Source organism: Acomys minous, assembly GCF_964271855.1.
Source record: "Acomys minous genome assembly, chromosome: 11".
Lineage (NCBI taxonomy): Eukaryota > Metazoa > Chordata > Mammalia > Rodentia > Muridae > Acomys > Acomys minous.
Window position 1 is genome coordinate 90,886,015 of NC_140492.1, and position 13,408 is coordinate 90,899,422.

Here is a 13,408-nt window from a genome sequence, read left to right on the forward strand (position 1 = left end):
GCAAAGTATATAATAGGGTTAAATTTAAATTTAGCAAATCACTTAATGAATACTAGGTTTATGATCAACTTGAATTAAAATCATTAATATCAGTAACAATTAATGGATACTGTGTGACTACATATTATGGGCTAGGACCTATTAAAATAGTTGTTTTGTTTTGTTTGTTTTGTTTGTTCATGAAGCAACCTAGTGAGGTCTTAACTGTTAATGCATTTTACAGGCAAAGAAACTGAGGCAGAGAAAGGCTCAGTATCTTGTTCTTGCTCCAAGTTTGACAATTCACATGGAAAATCTAGTGTTAGACCTAGGTTTTATTTATTTTTATTTTATGTGTATGAATACTTTTGCCTGCACGTATGTAACTGTATTGTATGCATGCAGTGCCTGCAGAATCCAGAAGAGGGCACCCTATCCTCCATCATGGACTCACAGACAATCGAGAGTCACTACGTGGGTGCTGGGAACTGAACCTTGGTCCTCCTCTGCTAGAGAAGCCAATGCCCTTAACCTCGGACCTGTCTCTCCAGAGCCCAGTTTTGGCTTTAAGTCAAACTCTCTGAACCATTATGTTCTGTTGCTTCTCATTTCCTCAGTGCTAGTCCTAAGCTGGGAGCTGAGGGACCATTCATCACACTGTATCCTTCCACGTGTTGTCAGACACTTACCGTGGTTTCGAATGTATGTTATGAATAGGATTCCTTTCCAGGTAGTTGTTTAGAATGAACAATTTTAGGTGCTTGTAGGTGGTGGCGGCACATACCTTTACTCTCAGCACTCAGGAGACAGCGGCAGGCAGATCTGTGAGTCTGAGGCCAGCCTGGTCTGTGAGGTGAGTTCCAGGACAGCCTGGCCTACACAAAAAAACCCTGTCTGTCTGTCTGTCTGTCTGTCTGCCTGCCTGCCTGCCTGTCTGTCTGTCTGTCACTCTCTCTCTCTCTCTCTCTCTCTCTCACACACACACACACACAAAGAGAGAGAGAGAGAGAGAGAGAGAGAGAGAGAGAGAGAGAGAGAGAGAGAGAGAGAGAGAGAGAGAGAGAGAAGAATAGGAATTACTATTCTAGGTTGTTTTCCACATGTGCAAAGGATGTGCTGTGCTTCTGCAGTCTAATGCTGTAGCCCAGGCTATACTAGAAGTCGTTATGAAATTCAGTTTGGCCTAAAAGTTAGTTATCCTCCTGTCTCAGCTTTTGGCATACTGGGATTTCAGCCTCGAGACACCACAGTTAGGCACACACAGTTAGGCTTATATTATGGACCCTGAGGACTGGCAGTTTATCCTATGGAGAAAGCAGCCAGTCCAAGCCCCAATTCACAACTGTTCAGCTGAGGTTTCTTTCTTTCTTTCTTTCTTTCTTTCTTTCTTTCTTTCTTTCTTTCTTTCTTTCATATGTATATGGTGCACTGCCCACATGCCAGAAGAGGGCATCAGATCACGTTATAGATGGTTGTGAGCCACCATGTGGTTGTTGGGAATTGAACTCAGGACCTCTGGAAGAGCATCTCTCCAGCCCCTCAGCTGAGCTTTCTAAGGCACAGCTGGCAAGTTACTTGCCATCTCGCATGGCTCCTCTTTCTGTAGCATAGGAAGAAGTGTGCTAATCAACATCACATTGTGGCTCCTTCAGTCATGACCTTTAGCGCACCTCTAACACAAGCTCCCTTGTTAACAGTCTTGTCTTTTGGTTGATAATTCTGACCGGAGTGCAAAGTCAGGGCTTCAGAATCCAAATTAATGCTGAGTTTGCAACAATACATGCACGGCCTGTGGCTTCTATACCTTTTTTTATATATTCCTTTATCATGTAACTGCTGAATCACTCATTTGGCACTTAGCATTTACTTGCTGCTGTTATCATTTTTGTTTTTAACATTTTTCAGGCTCACAAGTAGTACTGTCAACATGAGGTTCTTGAACTACTTCTTGTTGGTGTAGACTCTGAGTCCCATTGAACAGTTTGTTCCCACTTTACTGGCTTCTTTCGCGGCTGGAAAAGCTTCCTCCGTGTGAACAGGAAGTGACAATACCAAGACACGTCTGGGGTCCCCTGTTCCTACCGTGGCTGGATATCCAGGCATCTTCTCACTTACCACTGTAGTTGGCATATGACCTCCCATCTGAAAGCCAAATATGCTCCTTGTAGTTTTAGCCAGATTGGCTCATGGCAATGAGAATGTTCTCAGCTGTTACTTAGATACTTACACGTGCTACACAAAGCAAACCCAGGTGCCCAGATGCTCCTGCACTACAGGACGCTGTCTTTTGGTAGGAGACAGGCATCCTGGAGGAGCTTCTACTTGGGAATGCTCAACTGAGGAATGCAGATGGGTCACAAGAAAGATATGCTGGAAGACTTTGGTAGGTCGGAAGAATGTCCTAGAAAGAGCCATGGAGGCGAAGGCATGATGTTACAGGGATCAAAAGAGAAATGGAGACCTCAAGGGGAAGAGGCTGTGTATGGGGGAGGGGACCCTCAACCTGCACCATCCCAGATGGCTTTGTGATAGTTATGGTCCTCCAGCCCCATTCCTTTGTGGCTGCTTGTTGACAGATAAGTCGCCCTGTAACCTACAAGTCCTTTGAGGAGTAAGGCTGTGTTAGGGGTGGTAACTGTAACCACCTGCTCATACTAGGTGCTCACTTAGTGTTTGCGAATGAAAAAGAAAAAAAAAAAAACTCATTTCTACTCAATGGTTTAAGTAACTCCAGAGGTAATAACATATGCACATCAAACATCTTAAGTCAAAATGATTTTGTCTCAAAGCAATGATCCCAGGAAAGGTCAGCCTCCTGTCTAGCCAGGTGGATCGGGCTTAATGGATGGGAAGACGTTACCAGACACTCGCCCAATGGTCCTCACAAGGCTCATGCAAGGGGACTGAAGTAAGACTGCTGACCTGACTTCCCATTAGTCTCGGGAGAGCTGGGTAGCGAATGTCCTTTCACTTTCTACAAAGCCACATGAAGAGGGGCCTATTGCGGCTGCAGTACCATTAGATGACAGGACTGTGACTGTGCGGGGTCTAGCAAACAATCAGTGCCTATAAAATGTTAATACTAATCTAGCTTTTCACTAGAAGGGAAGAAAATCGGTGACACCACCATTCTGGCTTGCTCATTAATTCTCCATGTGAAAAGAAGTGCTAATCTCCATGTTAAGGCATCAATCATGGAAAATAAACTGAAGTGTGACCAGATTTTTAAAATGCTACTTGTTCTAAATTCAGATGTAAATGAAAGCTTCCAGGATTCTGTAAGGAGATTACATGGTGCTAGGAAGGCCCATTTAAACTCAATCTTCTAGGAAACTTTAAAATAATTTTCCAGTTTGAAACTGTTCCCTAATATTACCCTTCATATGCTTTCCTTGTCCAAGAAGATCTCTCTCTCTCTCTCTCTCTCTCTCTCTCTCTCTCTCTCTCTCTCTCTCATATATATATATATATATATATATATATATATATATATATATATGAATCCCTCCCAATTTCTAAGTGAAGTATTACAGAATTTCCCAGAAGCATTAGAGATGGTTCCTTAGCAACTGTTGCTATGTCTCAAAACAACCTGAAACAATCTTCTCTGAGACACGTAGTCTCTCCCTTTCTCTGCTAACAGAATTCCACAATATGGCACAGAAGATCCGTGAGGCTAAAAATAGCTTCCAACACACATTTTTAAAGTTGACAGTGTCTTAATGATTTAAGCCTTCCATATTGCAGCTTCAGTTAGGTGTGCCCCAACAACAGTATATCAGCAAGCTCTGTGCAGCGGGGATTGTAGAATCTTTCTCTTTTTTAATCACACCATTAACACTCTCGACATTTTAGAAATAATGTTTATCGATTTAGGTGTTAGGACTCCTATAAATTAAGTGATGTAATGGACGGAATTATTGTGGTATTATAAAGAAAGTGTCATTCAGATTGTTAACTACATGTGAGGAAAAAAAAAACCCACAGAGATTCTGAATTCATGTAAAAAAAAAACCAGCCCAGCTCGGGGGGCACATGGAAGGGGGCTGCTGTATCTAGTGACAGGGGTTGATCAGTACCATTCGCTCCTGGCTACTCTCACAAGCACAACCCAATCTGTTTAATAAAGTCAATGATTGATACTTTTACTGTCAAACATACCTAAAGATGAAAATTAGATCCAAGAGTTTAAGCCCATGACCCCAATAAGGGCAATGACAAAAGCATTAAGAAGGCAACGGACACGTACAGAACCTGTAGTGGGAAGAGCCACTGGTCCTGGAAGGCAAACTGAACCCGCCATCTGTGGGGCTGCATAAACTCCCACAAGAACCTCACCTCCACCCTACAGGAGCTGAGTGAGAACCTAGCTAAGCCTTTGACGGTTCTCGGGGAGCAGAGGTGACGGTGGAAACAATGATGGTGTCATATGAAAAATGCCTCCATCGCTCTTGCTCTCTGCCTCTGTCGCTCTTTGTCTTGGTGTGTGTATTTATTAAGAATTTTCTATAGCAATCTTTATCATGAGTCCATTTTGAGGGTGAAATGAGATAAATGCACGTGAAGCATATTGCCTGGCAATAAATAATGCCCTTTGCATGCATGCATGCATATATATGTGTATACAAAACTGTATATGGTGAAAAGCAGTCTCTCCCCTCCCTCCTTCCCACCCCCCACGCCTCTCTCTCTCTCTCTCTAACACACACACAGAGGCTAAGAATGTATTTATATCTCATAGTTACTACAAAGTAAATACAGTATAATGTAATAAGAACAGCAGTGAATTAATATACAAAATAACCCAATATTTGCTATTTAGCAAGTGCTTCCCAGAAGTCGTCTGTGACCATCACCACCGTCATCAGTCATCACCGCGGCCATTGCTTATATTGGAGGACAATGAACTCCCAAGGAAGCCACACAGCTAGGAAAAGCCAGGGCAGAGACTGATGTGTGTAATTCTGAAGTTCGTGGCCTTCTCGGCTTCAGCACAGGCCTCGGCCCTCACCCCAAGTGGCTAGACCTTCTCCTTCTCTAAAATGGGTCCTTGGCAAAACGACAGCTTCAGGCTGCGTCATCTTCATTCTTAGCACACCTCAAATAAGTCTAATGAAGACACAAATACCAAAGCTTCTATTGGCAAGTCATAGCACAATAATCAATTGCTGGGCTAAGACATTCCCTGGGCATAGGGCAAAGATCCAGAAGGCTCTCCTAGAGAAACCTGACCAGTCCACCGCTGATCTCTAGTTCTGTCTATGTCCAACTAGCATTCTTGAAGTAACATAGGTTGCTAAGATGAGTAATTTGACTGCATTGTTTTAAGGCAATAACAGTCCTGTGGCTATAATGGATCATTTTACCACACGTAATATCAAAATCCATCAATTAAAGAATTCATCGAAAAAGCTTGGATAGAAACTAGTAATTTCATGAATGTATCCTGGTTTGGATATGAAGGAAACTGACTTGAAAAATAAGAGCACAGAAGATTTATTTTTAGACCAGGATATACTTAGTTAATAGTCTCAAACTAGCGTGGCTCGGGGCCAGAGCAGAACTCACTAATTTGAGTCTCTTTGTGTCGCCCTTCCTCTTGACTCTCAAGCAGGCAAGGTAATGAGCACTGGGGACATATCTAGGATCTACAGAATCTTTTCTGCAGTTTCTATTTTCTAAATCATCAAGCTGTTCTCCAGTTTTATGGAGCTGTTTTTCAATTGTTGAGGATCTTTCTGCAGAAAGGCAATTTGATTTCTATCCTTGGTGCTTCGATTTTACATTCTATCAACACTAAACATTGATTAAGCCTGCTGCACTACTCTCCCTTGCATTTGGGTCTTTGGGTTCTCAGAAGATCATTATTTATTACACAGCAACTATCTGGAATTTAAAAAAAAAAAAGGATATGGGCAATGCAGGTGCTACATTATCTGAGCTAGCATTTGCTTTTGTTTGCTTGTTTGTTTCATGACAAAGTGAACTGTTGTTTCTTTCTCTATTTTTAAAAATTCCCCGCCTCCCCTACATCTCTCTCTCTCTCTCTCTCTCTCTCTCTCTCTCTCTCTCTCTCTCTCTCTCTCTGTGTGTGTGTGTGTGTGTGTGTGTGTTCCAGAGGAGGCAAGAAGGAGGTATTGGATCCTTTGGAGCTGGAGCCACAGGTACAATGTTAGCTGTGTGATGTCGGTGCTGGGAACTGAACACAGATCTTCCAGAAGAGCAGCAAATGCTCTTAACCATGGAGCCATCTCTCTAGCCCTGAACTGTTATTTTTTTTCCCCAAAGATGATGTTTAATGCAAGTAATTTTCTTTTGTTTTGAGACAGCCTTGCAATAAGTCCCAGGCTGTCCTTGAACTTATGATTCCTTTTCCTCTGCCCCCCTGAGTACTGAAATCACAGGCATGTGCCACTATGCCTGGCCTTAAATGACGTAACAAAGCCATAAAGACCTGGTACACAGCTTTCCGAATGGACTCAACAATCCATGTCTTCTTGTACTTACTATCCAGTCTTCTTGTGTTTACTTCAGTCAGACTTAGTGACTTGTTTCTAACAAATTGAACAAGGCCATTTGAAGAGATGCCACTTCCATGATTTGGTACAAGGCTGCTACTAATCTGACACACGTTCACTTTTCCTGGCATCTTCCCTTCCCTTGCTCTCTCACTTCCCTGACTCTGAAAGAGCAAGTTACCATGTTCTGAGACGTCATATGGACAAGCCACCCGGAACAGTATAAATGTGAGATACCGAGCTCTACCAAGAACCAAACAATTCAGCCCAGTGAGATGCCGTGAAGCAGTGCGTGTACCTAGGCTATGCCTGATTTCATGGCGCATGGGAATTTCAAAAATAATTATAAATGGCATGTTGTCATTTATGTTATTTAGTAAATATTAAGACTAGCCTCTGGTGTGTCATAAACTTGGGGAGGTGCTGAGAATGCAGTGTAGGTGGACACACCTCCTCCCTCTCCTCTAGGCCCAGAGGAACCTCCTGAGTGGTCTCCTTCAGCTGTCAGTTTTCCTGTGTCTCCTCCCCAGGAGAACTGTTGGCTGCCACATGACGAGAAAGCCCTCTCTCTTTAAAGAGCCACTGTCCTGTGGACAGATGGCGTTGGCCAAACTGTAGACTTCGCTGACGAATGTCTCAGGCAGTGAGTCTTCTCAAGCACAAGAAGATCCCTGGCAGGCACAGACAGTGAGGTTCTAATACTCACATTCTCTTAGGCAGAAGGTAAGAATGAGTCTTCGGTAATTTTTATATTAGAAATCTCATCCCATTTGCCTAATCATAATGGTAATTATAATTGGAAACCTATTACAATTGTTGCAACAACAATGCAACTGCCAGCCTTGTAAATTACTAGTCTTCATCTGCATTCACTAAATTATTCCTATTAAACTTACAAACCCCACACGTGTGGTTTATTATAATGCCACATTTTCTACTTTTAGTTTTACTGATAATAAAAATTCTGAAATCACATGTAAGTTTTTTTTTAGTGGCAATTTTGTATTCCTGAAGATCAATTCCATTTCTGGAAGCATCCTTTCATCCATATTTAAATATCTGTGGACTATAATATATGTGCTAGATATACAGATAATAAAATCTTAAAGGACTATGGTGAAGAATCCCATGGATATGAGCAGAGGCCTTCTCTTAGGCCAATGAAAAGCACAGGCAGTCACACTGAAGTGACAGTGAGGAAGGACATCATAGCTGACTGGTGAACTCAATGCTAAATAAATGTAATCAGATTTGCTCAAAAGTCAACTTAAATCATGTTATCTATGGGTCAAAATAAAGAGGGGGCAACTCTGGCTTGGATAATCCCAAAATAAAGTGTCAATAACAGAGGGATAATTTGCAGAGACCAGGACAGAACTGCAGTGAGAGAGCACACATTAGCAGATCTTGTAAAGCACTTTGCAGGGCAGCAGACTCCAGAGTTTTCATCCCCGTGATAACAGTTGGATTTGCTGGAATGTATCAAAGACATAGGCCCAACCAGAGAAAGCCTGCCTTTTAGCACCTGACAGGGTGACTGTCACCTATCAGTGGCAGGGACATGCTAGGGGTTTACCTTAGCAGCCTAGATGTTACCTTAGGAACATCTTACTCTCGCTGCGCTTCCTGGTTAGCTAGACTATATTTTTGCCATAAAGTGGCCAACAATGTTCCTGAAGGCTAGTCAGGGGGCACAGGCAAGGCATTCCATTCTCTTTGTGGTCGTGCTTCCTCATCCCAGCCATGCACAGCGTTCTACATCATCGCTCAAGAGTTGAGTTAGCATCCTCTGGGTTTTGTTCAAAGGGCTAACGCAATGGGGTTTGGAGTTAGAATCAACAAAGGTAGGGAGAGATGAGATCAGGATCGTGGTGAGCAGCAACCTTTCTGCTGGCCTGGAGTATGACGTCCCAGAGAGGAGGTTGAACTAGAAAGTGGAGAATGCAGGCAAGGTCAACATCTCAGAGGAGCAATGTTAGAAGTGGTATAAAGTCCAAGAATAAATACACTGGCTGTTAGCCAAAAGGCAGAGAGAATTCAAGGGATAAAAAAAACAAAAACAACAACAACAACAACAAAAAAAAAACTGTTCTCAATTAAGTAAATCAAAAAATTTTGGGGGTGGGGGAGAAGTCTGAGAGAACATATGACCTTAATTGTTGAAATGAGAAAATGTAGACATTTGTAGGGGTAGGTTTGGGGAGAGGAAAAGTAAATCTTATTTCGCCTACTGTGAGTTTGAAGCTGCATCAAGCCACCGCATTGGCGGTGTAGACAAATTGGTCTGCAGCCAGAGGAGCTTCTGAGCTTGTGGCCTAACTTCAGAGTCAGCAGCTCACAAGCGGGTGTTTAAAGGCATGGAACTGGACAGAACCACTCAGGAAGGGTGCATGCCCAAGTCCCCAGGTCACTCTAAGATGCACAGGGCTGATACAGACGAAACTGAGATAGGGCACTGAGGTCCAAGGCTATATGGGCTTGGCAATGTTGCTACATAGTATCAAACTGACTTTCAGTAAAGTTGCCCATTTTTTAAAAAATAGTTTTATTTAATTTTAATTTATGTGCATTGGTGTGAGGGTGTCAGATCTTGGAGTTACAGACAGTGGCGAGCTGCCGTGTGGGTGCTGGGAATTGAATCCGGGTCCTTTGGAAGAGCAGACAGTCCTCTTAACCACTGAGCCAACTCTCCAGCCCACAAGTTGCCTGTTTTTTAACCCAAGCAGTACGACATGAAACAGACCCTTCCAGGATGAAGGCTGCCATTCAGGGTGAAAGGCAGCCTTGAGGAAACAGAGCGCTCCTTTTTCATGTACAGTGTGTTTCAAACTTTTATGTTTTTGTCAACACAGTGAGATAAAAAGGGCATTTCGGTGCAGTTTTATTTTGTACTACTTTATAAATTAGCTTGAGTATCTTTTCAAATATTTAGAATACTTGTTTATCTCTAAGAACTGTGTGTTCATAACCTTTAAAAGGGGAATCTCTCAAGACAGTAAGTAAATAATGAACGCTCCTATGTCAGAGAGACATGCTGTCGCAATAAAGAGTCACACTGGAGTGGCATTTAGAAGTCAGAGAAAGGGACCAGATGGGAAGTACCAGGAAGTGGTAGGTCCTCTATCTAGTCCTGCTGCAGCAGAAGCAGTGACAGAAAAAGTCTGTTCCCGAATTGCTGCTACGGAGAGTCAAGGTGGCTCTCTTCCTGTTATCTTGCTCTTACTCTGAGGTATGAGTGAGGGAGGAAGGGCCCAGTATTTCCCATGGAGTCAACAGGGGGCGGAACAGTAGGACGCGGCAGCTTTGTGTATCTTTGGGCTTTTTCATCAGCAAATTGGTGTGTTTTATCCCTAGATTTACAATGGCAAGGATACTGGAGAAATGCAAACATATTAAGACGCTTGGGAGATAATGGTAGATGACCTGGAACACGGACTTGATGGTGAGTGGGGGCGGGGCGTGAGAAAGGGGAGGAGCAGGGACGTCAGTGGACTGAAGGGTTCCGTGACGCTAGGGGTCCGCTGCCATGACGACACACAGGATCTGAATACACCAGTACTTGGGGAGGACAGTCAGGGGGTGGGGGTGGGTTAGCCAAGGCTTCAAGGACAGCTGCTGAGTTTTACAAGGGTAAAGGAGTCATGAGCTTGTGAAGGCTCCAGGGGAAGCAGTGTCCCCCGTGAGAGAATTAGGGTTCAATTGAACATAATGGCTGAACAAATATTCAATAAAAGGACAGTGCAGGAGAGAAGCCAGGGACACGTCCAGCTCCTGCTATGCTGTGGACAACACATTCTACAGAGCACAGTGAAGATTATAGCTGGGAGAAGAGAAGGGGAAAATAGGGTTAAGTATGAGAAAAGACAGAAAAACATATATAAGAATATAGGAACATAAGGCTGGGAAGGTGGAGTCACTTGTATCATGGACAGAGAATGACTCAGAACCTGAAAAGTGTATGTAAGAAATGAGAAAAATCACAACGCAAGGGACGCTGCCGACTCGCTGTATGACTCTATAGTAACTCACAGGAAAGTGAACTCTTAGCAGATAGTACTGCAAGGAGTTGGTTCTGAGCATAAGAGATTCAGTTCCATTGTGAACTATGGAAAGACCTTGGTTCAGTGTTTTACAAGTGGGAGCTATTGTGCTGAAATTAAAACCCAGAAGTTTTCTTTCGGATGATAAGCCTCCTTATCGCTAGAGGAGACAATTTTAAGTTCTAATTAAACTTCTAAATTAACCTAAATGCAGCTGAGCTTCATTTAATAGAATCCTAGAATTTCAAAGTACAGAGGAACTTAGATATCACCTAGTTTGACTTAGCTTATCCAAAGCAAAGAAAGGAAGGAAGGAAGAAGAAAGAACTGATTAATCCTCCTTGACTCCAAACTCCCCAGCTCCCTCAGAGTCTCCTCAGCATACATTTTTTCCTCTTGTCCTGATTCAAGGTAGACTGCCCCACCATGCAGAAACACTGTGGAGACAGGGTAGATGCAGTTATGTTCTCTTGCCCTAGTCTCGTTCATACGCCCCCGGCTCAGCAGAGCTCCACACTAGCCAGGTTTCCTCTAAAAAAGATGAAAACAGATTCGACCTCGGATGGTGTCGGAAGGCACCAGAGTGCTAGAAAACAACGCGGGGTTGTAGGTCAAAGAGTCAGAAGAAAGGCCAGGCCCTTTAATCTCAGGACTCGGGAGGCAGAGACAGGTGGATGTCTGTGAGTTCAAGGCCAGCCTGAGCTACAAAGTGAGTCCAGAAAAAAGAAAGAGTCAAAAGAAGGAAGCTCAGAGAAAGGAGCCTGACATTTGGCGGCTGCTGATTCTGCAAGCTCAGAGTCTCTCCCCCTCCCCCAGGGAAGACAGGCCTGTGAGCACATAGGGATTTGGAGTGGGGTTTGGAAGATCTAGAAGTTAGCACTGCAGAACTCGACCAGTCCTCATAGGAATAAAAGCCAGCTTCAAAACATGTCAGTCTTGTCATTAGAATTGCTAACGCCCTTAAACTAGTTGGATACCCAAAGGAGAAGAAAATGTTCTCTGGATAGAAATAACATTTAAAAAAATTCCTTTTATCCGTGTGACATGTTATAGTCTTAATATCTGGTGCTAAATAAAAAGTAACTATAAGAAATAAAACACAAGATAAACAGCACAGCTAACACAGATGTTATTACCAGGCACTTAGCTCAGTTTCTAACAGTATGTTGAAGGGAGCCTGATAATTTTGATAGAGTAACTGGACAGCTGCCTGGCTTAGAGATGACCCCTTCTTAGTGTGCCCTCCCCTGAGACAAGAGAAAGGGGTTTCTGGGTCCTTCTCATAAGGTAATAATCCTCCCACAGGTACCTTTCTCCATAACTAAATAAACCGTTCCACTTTCTTGTCCCCTCATACTGGGGAATTCATGGTCTAGTATATGAATTTGGGAGCACACACACATTCATCCTGTGGTAGCATGAACGTAGAAAACCACCGGCACTGGGTCCATCAAATCGGCCACCGACCCTGCAGGACCCAAGGGGAAGATGACCTTCAAGAAGCCCTACTCATACTGAGAGCTGGAGAGTATCGTTTCTATCAAAGAAGCATTTTTTTTTTATTAAATATCTTCCCACGTAGAAAACTCCAAACCCAGATGGCTTCACTGATTAATTCTCCCAACCAGTGAGAGAGGGAACAACACCAGCAAAACATAAGGCTCCTTCAGAAAAGGAAAAGAAGTTCCCTTCCCAACTCAGCTTATGAAGGTAACGTGTGTTTGATATCTGAAAGTGACAGAGCTGCTATAAGAAGGGAAAAAAAATCACAGGCCAATTTCCTTATGAACATGGAAGAAAATGTCCCAAGCAAAATATTAGCAAATGAATCCAGCAATATATTAAAGCAGCCTTGAATTCTTCTGGAAAGCTTGCATTGCTTGGCTATACTGTATGATAACAGAGTTTGGATTTTTTTCTCCCTGAGAATAAAAATCTGATTTAATGCCTGGAACATCAATGCAATTTACTACATTAAAGAAGTTTTTAAAAAAAGGAAAATCATTTGATTGTTGTAAAATGACTATAAAACATTTGATAAAAAATAAACAGCTTAAAAACACTGAGTAAATTCAGGAAAGGGGACCATTTCTCAACTGATCTGAAGGGGCCAGAGCAAACCGTGGAGAAAAGACAGCCTCTGCAACAGATGGTTCTAGACAACCCAGATATCTCTACACGAGGGATGGAACTGGATCCCTCTCACCTCGCATAAAAATCAGCTCCAACGGAATCAGAGATCTGAATGTGAGACCTGAAATTCTGAAACTGTTAAAGAGAAAGTATGGAAAACACATCAAGATTAGGAACAGGATAACACTTCCTGAACATGACTCCAGCTGCTTGAGAAAGAACGCCAAGGAGCTACAAGTGGGGTTTCATGAAATCAAAAGCTCCCATACAGCAAAAGGAAATTGTTAATTGAGTGAAGAAACAGCCTGCAGTATGGGCAAAAAATCTTTGCTAGCTACACATATGGTAATATTAATACCTAACATACACAAACCAAAAAAAAAAAAAAAAAAAAAAAAAAAAAAAAAAAGAAAAAAAGAAAGAAAAAAAAACTAAACAAGAAATCAAACCATCCAATCAATATATGGGCCAATGAAATGGACAGCTCTCAAAAGATGAAGTACAAATAGCCAATAAACATGAAAAAAAAAGTTCAAACTCCGTGTTGGCTCTTTTTATGTCAACTTGACACAAGCTAGAGTCATGTTAGAAGAGGGAACCTCAGTTGAGAAATTACCCCAGTGGGCCTACAGGCAAGTCTGTGGTTCCTTGTCTTCATTGATGATCAATCAGGGAGGACACAGCCCACTGTAGAGAACACATCCCTGCAGTAGTGGTCCTGGTTTGGCAGAGGCCATG

At 42.7% G+C, this 13,408-nt stretch overlaps 1 protein-coding gene and 1 long non-coding RNA gene across 4 annotated transcripts in view; one reads left to right on the plus strand and one right to left on the minus strand.

The window, feature by feature from the left end:
* The window catches only part of ATG10 (autophagy related 10), a 252,951-nt gene that overhangs the window by 32,055 nt on the left and 207,488 nt on the right, over nt 1-13,408 (minus strand). The gene's annotated exons all lie outside the window — the stretch shown is intronic.
* On the plus strand, nt 9,751-12,522 carry LOC311608715. Its single transcript, XR_014783098.1, has 2 exons — nt 9,751-9,939; nt 12,120-12,522. It is a non-coding gene; the product is annotated as an uncharacterized lncRNA (long non-coding RNA).